Here is a 9,071-nt window from a genome sequence, read left to right on the forward strand (position 1 = left end):
CGGTCCCGCTGAGGGCGGTGGCTGCTGGGGGTCAGCCAGTTGCACCCTGCAGCCCTCTTCCCGCCTCCTCGGGCGCTACGGCTCGGCGTTAATCGCTTCCTGCCTCGGCGTACGCGTCCTCAGGGGCCGCCGTAGCGGGTAGGCAGTTGGCCTCGGCCGACGGGGTGGCAAGGGCCGAGTTGCCTGCAGGCATTCCGGTGGGGGACTCGACGGCCAGGAAAAAGAGGAGTGAAGTCTAGGGAGGTATACAAAGGGTAATACTGGCAGAGGAGCTGGATCTTCCTCGCTGATAGAATCAAATGCCTCTGTAATTTGAAGGCCCCGTGTCAGGCTCGCGTTGGGAACAAATGTCATGAAGAGAGCAAACAATCAGCGCTGCCTGGGCCCAGCAGGCGCTGGGAATGAACCAGTCCCCTCTGCTTGCAAAGGTCTTGTTGCACATGTGGTGTCTCACATAAAGCTCATTCTTCAGTCCCCCAGACAACTTTCTAAACTTTTTTTGAGACAGGGAAAACCTGAATTATTTCTTTATTGCAAGCTGTAATAAATAATTACTGCTTGCATTTTTAGTTTCAGGCTGGTGGGTTATGATCCTAATTCCCATCAAGTTTCATGGAAACAGTCAAATAATATCTAATACAGTCCTCAGTCTTGAAGTTACTTCAAAGCAGCATAACATTTCTTAAGCAGTGGGCTGCCCAGGGAGGTGGTGGAGTCACCGTCCCTGGAGGTGTTCAAGAGGGGATTGGACGTGGCACTTGGTGCCATGGTTTAGTCATGAGGTCTGTGGTGACAGGTTGGACTTGATGATCTTTGAGGTCTCTTCCAACCTTGGTGATTCTGTGATCCTTGAGTTCTGCAAGAAGCACTTTATATAAAAAAACTTCTTTACCAGTATTTTCTTGCATACTTAAAATCTGTTAAAAAATAAGCTTGTAAATGAGTTCCTCGAGATTATTGGTGGGGAAATCCTGATGCATAGAAAAAGCAATGCTTTTCAGGGAGAAATGTCTATTTGTATCTTACATTTCTATGAGAGAATAACTTTCTGGCATTCACAATATCTTTGGACATTTGTTACAGCTCAGTCATGATAGTTCTGTGTGTATTTATAAATCCAGCCTTCTCCTTTTCAGAAAATGCATGAAAAATCTGGCGATGAAAAATGGGTTCTCACCTCACTTGTGCAACTGAACAACTCAGACATGCTTGTAATAGCAGATATCTGACTCTCTGAATTGTTCAGTTAAACAGAGCAGCTACACAAACCTTGGTAGATAATGAGTGGTGTTTATGGCTGAAGCCAGTGCTGCCAAGAAAACTGTAGTAGCTGTTGTCCCCACCTAAAAATGTTCAGTGTCTTCCATTCTTGCTCTATGGGAATTCTCCTTTCAGCCCCATGTTCTGTTCATAAATGGCTTGTTCTGTAAAGATGGGGAGAAAACAGCCCCCTGTTACAGTTTCTGGTAATAACAAGTTATATTTGCACTGATGTAACTTGCAAGCTGCTGGAGATGTGGGAGAGAAAGGTGAACTCTGGCTACATGGGATTGACCCAGACTTGTGGAGAAGGATCTATTACATATCAACAAATGCAGAATGAGCAGCTCATGCTTCTGGTTGCTTTCCTTTATTGTTTTCAGGCAGCATTACACTGATGATATGATGTGGCTGATCCATGTTACGTGAGGTCAGAAGAAATATCTTTTTACCAAGATTAGTGCTCTGATGAAATTCTGGTGTCTGCAGAAAACAAAACAAAACCCCCACAAACAAACAAAAAAAACCCCAACCAACCAAAACCCCACAAACATCTTGTGGCAAAATAATATTTTCTAGGTCTACGTAAAAGTGTCAGGAGATGAAATAAGGCTGCAATTCTATTACTTTGAGATAGAGTTATTCTAACCTCCCCACTGCATTATCTGAGTTTAGATGCATTAGCTTACTTACCAGTGGAGACTCACTGCAGTGCCTTACAGTGCAGTTTTATTTTGCTGCCTGATATTCGGAGCCCTTATGTGCTTTGTTATAAGTGCTTGTCTATGTTTTAAGCATGTTAAGTGGAGGAGAAGGGAACAAGTGCAGAAGGCGCTCTCTGCATCACACTACCTGGGGCATCATCAGCGAGAAAGGCAGTGCAACTCTGTACAGGGATCTGAGTCAGGCCCTGAACATGCTGCTGAGCACTGCCTGTGATGTTAGCTGGCACAGCATAGGTGTACTACAATTCAACAGAAGAAAACCTATGGGCACTCTCCTGGCACCTGGAGAGCTACCCATGGCTGACTCTGGCTTACCCGTTAGGCCAAGCCACGTTGCTTATAGATCCCTTGGACTCTGAGAGGTAGCAAGAGCTGAAAGAGACAGCAGCAAGCTCTGAAAGGCTCAGGTAGCAAAGATCTGAAGACAACATTTGTAGGTCTGGGCTGGTCTGTGAAAGACTTGTGTTGCTGCCAGCTTTGGCAGGGTGCCTTGAAGCATGGGGGTTTAACTTGGAATTCTTTTACAGGTTACATATTCATCAGGTGGTGTCTCTGCCTTATCTCTTAACCCATGGCAGACGAGTTTCTGAGAAAGGAGTATTTTAAATAATAAAGGTGACATTATTTTTACTTGTGTACACTTTTAATAGCAGCAGGAAACAATCCATGGGCCCAGGTATGCAGAGATGAAGCTGTTAAGGAAAATGCCTTGTAATTTTTAGTTTTTGCAAAAGAGGAGAACCTACCTGCAGTCACAGTTTTTCTGGATGGAGAGTCACTTACGGCAGATGTTTGAAGCGGCTCTCACTATGATCACGTGAAGAAGAGGAACAGCCCACAGATGCCCTTCCGTAAAAGCCTAGAGAATGACAGCCAGTAACAGCCTAGCATCTAACAGGAGATCTCACCCACCACATCAGGCTGAGGCCATACAGATTAAACTTTCCTATTTCAGCTGACAGACTACCTGCCTAATGAAGCCTGCAGCAACATTGCGACCACGAGGTCTTGGTTGTAAAGGCTACAGCTTTTATCACTGAAAGTCTCATCTGTGCCATTTTTTTGGCTGTATTCAAGAAGCTCTGAAGCAGGGCAGCTGTGTTTCACCCATATAAGCCTGGCTTGCATCTGGCTAGGAAAAAAAATGCAGAGAAGAAAATAATAGAAGCAGCTGGAAGAGAGTTAAGTAACCATAAAATAGACCAGATCCAGCTATGACGAAAGTACGTGAGGCTTGCAGGGCATGAGCAGCCACTCCAATTTAGTGAAAACACAAGCTGTGAAAAACATGGGGAGATTAGTGATGAGTCAGTGGCTGAAGGACCTGTTTCAGGCTACCTGTGTCAGTCTTACTCCTCAGCAGACTGTGCTGAAAAAGACAGGAAGACAGAATGCATTCTTTCACAATGCCAAATGAAGTTACTGGGTTTTGGCAATTAATACCAGCACTAGGAAACTGCCCTTATTATCCTCTTAATAGGTCCACACAGGAAGATTTTATAGAAGGAGGGAAGTGTTTTGTATTTTAGAATACAATGTTAGGAGCTGCTAAGTATGCATTATCTACCACAAACAAGGCCTTATAGAACAGGAGCTGAATCTCACCGTTTTTCAGAAAGTGGCTACAGGTGGAATGGTCCTTAAAACAGAGGGCCTCAACTAACAGCCTCATGGCCACAAGAAGTTAAAAAACTAAGGACAAGCAACAGCAGAATTACTTGCCTGCAGCAAGCTGGTTACTTCATATTGTTGCCCATGATCCAGTAAAAGCTGGGGATAATTGCTTCGAAACTCATTGACTAAACATTATTTTTGTTTCTGCAGTCTAAAGTTGGTGAGGGGTTTGGAGCACAAGCCCTGTGAGGAGAGGCTGAGGGAGCTGGGGTTGCTTAGCCTGGAGATGAGGAGGCTCAGGGGTGACATTATTACTCTACAACTACCTGAAGGGAGGTTGTAGACAGGCACAGGTTGGTCTCTTCTCCCAGGCAACCAGCACCAGAACAAGAGGACACAGTCTCAAGCTGCACCAGGGGACGTTTAGGCTGGAGGTTAGGAAGAAACTCTACACAGAGAGTGATTGCCCACTGGAATGGGCTGCCTGGGGAGGTGATGGAGTCACCATCATTGGAAGTGTTCAGGAGGAGACTTGATGGGGTGCTTGGTTGCATGGTTTAGCTGATTAGGTGGTGTTGGATGATGGGTTGGATGCGATGATCTCGAAGGTCTCTTCCAACCTGGTCTGGTCTATTCTATTCTACTCTATTCTATTCTATTCTATTCTATTCTATTCTATTCTATTCTATTCTATTCTATTCTATTCTATTCTATTCTATTCTATTCATTCTTCTCAGATGGTTTCTTGGTTTGTAAAACTCACTGTATCAATCTGTTTTATTTTGTAAGATGACAGTCAAAACCAGCCATTTACTGGAGCATCTCTCATACAGGAGTGTCACAGCGTGGCTTTGGCTAAGAGTTCCCACAAATGAACTGAGCCCTGCAAGTGGAAGTGCAAACAAGAACTAGAAGTTTCCATGTCAGAAACCATGCATCACCAGATGACAGGAGAAGAATACTGCCGAAAGTGGGTAATGCCATCTCATTGTAGGTTGACCTGATTACAACCTGGCAGAGGAGGGTTTTGGCTTGCAGGGTATTTTCCTGTGTTCTGTAGATGTCCCTGCAAAGCGCTTCAGCTGTCTCTGCTAGTGGTGAGGAGTTAACCTGATTAGCAAGCTAACAGTAGTAAAGTTAAAATCCCAAACAGGTTTATTGCTAAGAGGGGGCTGGTGTTTGTGTTAGGATTGGCCTTGGTACCAAGGCACTGAAGGAGGAGGGTCTTCTCCTTAGGTCTTAGTTGTGTCCAGTCCCCATCAGAGGGCAAATACAGGTTTATGGGCCTAGGCTGTATAACACCATACTGGGGGTGTGGGAAAACTCAGTGACAACAGCATTAGGAGTAACAGTGTCTTGTACTGGGATGTTGTTGCTCAAATCCTGTTTGTATTGGGAGAAATGGGGACAGAGGTGGGTGCAGACACAGTGTGTCAATTTACATTATGTGTACTGCAGCATTTGCCCTGTGTTTGGGATGGTCCCTGTTGCTATTGTTGCTCCCTGACAGAGTCCACTGATATGAGCTGCCTCCAGGTGTGTGCTTTTAAAGGGTTACTCAGGTTCACCAGTCAAGTTTCTAAGTCTCCTCGTTAGGAATCAGCACTGGGATGGTGAATTACTGCTAGTGGACTTTGCCCTGCCTGCCATACTGAACTGCTTCAATCTCTAAGCATGCTGGGATGGTACAGCTCTCTGTGATGTGACAGTGCTGCACACATAGCCATGGTGGAGTATGTGTTCCCTGTGTGTGCTAATGTGTTTAATGCCATCCTGCCCTCTTCTCATGGCTGCTCAGAGGGGTTGGACTACACAGGTGACACCTATGGCAATGTGGCTGGGTGGACAGAGAGCCCTTTCCAAGGCAGCTGACTGGGTGACAGAACACTGGAACAGGCTGCCCAGAGAGGTTGTGGAGTCTTCTGTGGAGACATTCAAAACCCACCTGGATGTATTGCTGTGTGACCTACTCTAGGTGATCCTACTCTGGCAGGTGGGTTACACTAGATGATCTTTTGAGGTTTCTTCCAACTCCTAATCTTCTGTGATTCTGTGACTGAGCAGAAAGGATAAACTGCAGGGGAGGATGTACACAAAACCACACGATGCTGCCTCAGGAAAGAAGTATTTACTGACTGAACAGAAAGGAGATTGAAATACCTTCCAGGAGCTGACATAGGCTAAGGATGCTGAAATCACCTGATTCATCCCCAAGCAGAAAGCTCCTCTTATACCAGGGGAGGGGGTGGTCACTCATACAAGTAGCTACAGCTCTAGAAGCTAAGCTACAAGTAATGTGCTGCATGCAAAAAAGGGAGCAGTGTGGCTAAAGCGCACAGACAGCTCTGATGGATCCTCCTCAGCTGGGCAGTGTGCTTTCCTGTGGCTTCAGGTGGAGCAGTAATGGTTCTTAAGTAGAGCTAGGGGTTTAGGGGCTACCTGTACCATGGCTGTCCCTGCCAGATGGGGCTCCTGCAGGCTGGTTGGCTCCTCTGCCATATGTAATGAAGGGAGTCTGTGGGTGCAGCCTAGTGCTGGTGGCTGTACTGAGGTGAGAACAAACTGGAGGTGTAAATAACAGACCCATGGATGCTACATTGGTCATTCCAGTAGTTTCTACCTTGCAGAGCCTTGTTTATTGCTCATGACATGGTCTAGATAGAAAAAAAAGTGCAAGTAGTGAGCAGTGGAAGCGGTGCTTTGTGTTTATCAGCTGTTATGCCAGTATCTGGGGAGGATGGTGCAAATGGTTATTGCAGTGGGCTACAGAAAGGAATGGGAGTGTAGCAGCAATGACAGGATGGTGATAGCAGATGGCACTGTCCATACTGTTTGGCAGCTAACTCAAAGCAGTGCCTCAAGTAGTGTTTAAAGTTTCAGTGACCAAACTCTGTATTAGGGACAACAGGGGAAGAAACTGTTACATCCAAAGTGACTGAATTTCAACCAGCAGTAGACTGCCAATGCAAAACCTTTAGCAAGAGCACAGAGACCCATTTTAGGTGCCCACTCAATCCCAATAGACTGCAGAGCTGGCCATTACCTGACAAAACTCACTGGCTAGCTGTGATGTCCCATTGCACCTGACTGCTGTACTATTGATTGTAATTAGTTTATTGTTCTGTATTTGGGGTGGCATCTGTGTGACAAACCTGCTACCCAGAATGTTTAGTAGCAAAAGTTCATCACTGATAGACCCCAGCAGTAAGGACGGGGTGTGTGACAGCATAGCCCTTCCAGTATGCCTAGGGTCAAGGATCATGAGGCATCTGTGGCACAATGACTACACTCTCAGTCACCTGCAGTGTCTGGCATGGGTTAAAGAAAGGCCTGTAGTAAAATTCTACAGTTGATATCTGCCCTGAATGATGGGGTGGACCTGAAGCTCTTTAGCTAGCCTCTGTTTAGGTGAAACAATAAACTAAGTATCGTGATTAAGGAACACAATTCCATGAGGACACAGATTATCACGCCCTGATGGTGACTGATTAATTGCCTGTGGCTTATTAACTTTTACTGTTCATTTTGTGCTCAGTGGGTGGGTACACCTGTGAAAGTTTAAGCTGTTTGTAAATTAAAGATGTATGATCTGAGTGGGAGTGCTGTGGCCTCGCCTTGGCCAGGTGCTGAGCTCAGTCTGAATGGAGCTGCGGCACACAGGGCAGTGCAAACAAGAGCTGAGCATTTCCATTGCGTGGGCCATGGATCAACAGCTGGCAGCACAGCACGTGAGGCTGCTGGAGAGGCATTCAGCAATCTTAGCTGGCACTGATCTGATTAGTGGCCTGTGCTGGCATCTAACTGTAATCAGCAGTAGAGATCAGTGCAGGGGGAGCTGTGGTGACGTGAATGTCTGGGACAGCATAGAAGGGAAGTGTCTCAGGCACAACCATTACGCAGAGGAGTTGTGCTCTACCCAAGAGCCTGATGCTCAGGCTTGGCTATGCCATCTCCCTGGAGTAGCAAGCAGGGATGGTTGGTAGTGTGTTGGGAGGAACACTTCCCTCACACAGTCCACTTTATAAACTGCATGTAGTGGTGCCATGTCCTTTCCTCACTGTCATCTCAGTATCCTCAATTAATACTCTTATTAATCCAAAATGAAAGAGAAGCCTGGAAAATTAAAAACCTATGTAACTGTGGTGTGACACTCAAATAGTTTCTAAAGGATAGTGGGTCAAAATCCTCAGATTTATTTGCTCTCTGTAACTCCTTTTTCCAGAATTTAAGACCTACAGGGACCTATGTCAAGAACCTGTGGACAGATATAAACCACTCTGAAATATGTGCATTAATCTTCCACCATAGGTAATTTGTCTTCAGGAACCTTTTTGGGCAAGTTTTCTCTTTGTATTTTGTTTTAATGAGTCCTCTTCTAGTCAGTTTACAATTAGAAAGATGACTTTTATAAAGTCATAAAAGCATTTATGACTTATTTATAAAGGCATTCCTATGCAGACTACCCTAAATGATCCTGCTTGGGCAGGGGGGCTGGATCTGATGATCTCTGGAGGTCGCTTCCAACCTCTAATATACTGTGATACTGTGATAAACCAAATGCCCTCTGAACTAAGTTTGTATTACAGACATTTAATCCATGACCTGGAAGCACAGAAGTGCTGAAATCCCTGGTGTAAATGCAGCTACTGGCTGACAGCTGCATTATGGACACTTAAAGTAAGGTTCCTCTTTGTGTACTTACACAGGGAAAAAACTCTTTCATCTTTATAACATCTTATGTTTGCTTTAAAATGGTTTAGCATGGGTTTGGCAGCTCTGGGTTCTGCTGTGTGTCTCCTTGGCTGTGTGTGCTCAGCTAGCAAGAGCAGCAGTGGGGTTCTGTCCCCCCCCCCACATGGCAGCTGTGCTTCTGCACATTGGGTGCAGGAAGAGGCTCCTGAAATGGAGAAACAGTTGTCAGAAAGCAACAAAGAGAGTGAAAAAAGCTTGTCAGTGGTGGATTAGGCCAGGAAGCAGCACCTGAGAGTCCTGATGAAGAGTAGTGGGGTGGTGCTATGAGGTTTTGAGTATAAATGAGTAGGGAGTGCCGCAGGAGCTGGGTTGATAAAGACATCTTAATAGTATGATAGGGAGATCCTGAAATACACTGGACTCTGCTTTATTCTGTCTTCTGTCCTGTGTACACCCTGATGTACTCTAACCACCAGTATAACCCAAATTTACTGCAATACCTGCCAACTAATAGGTAACCCTACAGCCCATTTCTTGTGTGACAAACAGAAGAGTCCTTAGAACATCATTCTGCACCTTTTACATCTACCATTGTATTAAGGAACTTACATTTCCAAACACTTCTGACAACATTGAAACATGAACTGTCAAGCCCCACTCCACAATGTCAACCCTTTACCTGCCAGAATGTGTACAGTGCTATGCTAGGAAAAAGGCTGATGATCTGTTTATGAAAAAAATCCCCATTAATCAGGGAACACAGAGCCACAAACATGGAAA

The sequence above is a fragment of the Melanerpes formicivorus genome, unplaced genomic scaffold, assembly GCF_026170545.1.
Source record: "Melanerpes formicivorus ecotype bairdi unplaced genomic scaffold, bMelFor1.0.p_v2 SCAF_1, whole genome shotgun sequence".
NCBI classification, from domain to species: domain Eukaryota; kingdom Metazoa; phylum Chordata; class Aves; order Piciformes; family Picidae; genus Melanerpes; species Melanerpes formicivorus.